This window comes from Chrysochloris asiatica, unplaced genomic scaffold (genome assembly GCF_000296735.1).
Source record: "Chrysochloris asiatica unplaced genomic scaffold, ChrAsi1.0 scaffold00273, whole genome shotgun sequence".
Taxonomy (NCBI): domain Eukaryota; kingdom Metazoa; phylum Chordata; class Mammalia; order Afrosoricida; family Chrysochloridae; genus Chrysochloris; species Chrysochloris asiatica.
The window spans coordinates 1,844,225-1,845,367 of record NW_006408791.1 but is presented as its reverse complement, the minus strand read 5'-3'; the positions used below and the strand labels follow the sequence as shown (position 1 = coordinate 1,845,367).

General features: G+C 37.5%; 1 protein-coding gene across 1 annotated transcript in view; it reads right to left on the bottom strand.

Annotated features, from left to right (window-relative positions):
* The window catches only part of LOC102811076 (PAP-associated domain-containing protein 5-like), a 234,513-nt gene that overhangs the window by 131,232 nt on the left and 102,138 nt on the right, over positions 1–1,143 (bottom strand). The window lies entirely within an intron of this gene.

Sequence of the window (1,143 nt, the reverse complement as noted above, 5' to 3'; positions counted from 1 at the left end):
GACCTTAAGGTTTGCAGCCCGATTCGTAACCACTACTCTCTATAGCAACAGCAATAATGATGAAAAGGACATTAGGAAAGCAATACCATTTACAATAGCCACGAAACGGATGAAACACCTAGGAATAAACCTAACCAGAGAAACAACGGACTTATTCAAAGAAAATTACAAAGCACTACCACAAGATACCAAAAGAGACCTACAGAAGTGGAAGAACATACCATGTTCCCGGATAGGAAGATTCAACATTGTGAAAATGTCAATACTACCCATAGCAATTTACACTTACAATGCAATCCCAATCCAGATTCCAACAACATTCTTCAAAGACATGGAAAAGGCAATTACTAATTTTATATGGAAACGAAAGAGACCTAGGATAAACAAAGCACTGCTTAAAAGGAAAAACAAGCTTAGAGGTCTCTAACACCCCGATCTCAAACTTCACTACATGCCTACAGTGGTCAAAACACCCTGGTACTGGTACAATGAAAGAGACATTGATCAATGGAACAGAATCAAGAATCCAGATATCAACCCAACCACGTACAGCCAAAGGATCTTCGACAAAGTACCTGGGCACATTGCATGGGGAAGTGACAGTCTATTCAACAAATGGTGCTGGCAGAACTGGAAAGCAATATGTAAAAGACTGAAAAAAGAACTTTGTCTCACGCCCTATACAAAAATGAACTCAGCATGGATTAAAGAGCTAAATGTGAATCCCAAAATTATGAAGATCATCACTGAAAAAATAGAGACAAACATGAGGGCAGTAATCCAGAGCATATACAGACTGCCATACATTTTGAAAAGTACACAAACAAAAATCAACAAAATAGACAAATAGGACTTACTAAAAATTAAAAACTTGTGCACATCAAAAGACTTCACCAATAGAATAAACAGGGAACCCAAAGACTGGGTAAAAATCTTTTGCAAGGATATATCGGAAAAGGGACTAATTTCTAAAATATATAGGAAAATGCTACACATCTACAAAAATAAGACAAACAACCCAATTAAGAAATGGGCACAGGATATGAACAGACATTTCACCAGGGAGGAGAACCGGGCAGCCAACAAACATATGAAGAAATGTTCACGATCACTAGCCATTAGAGAGATGCAAATCAAAACAAC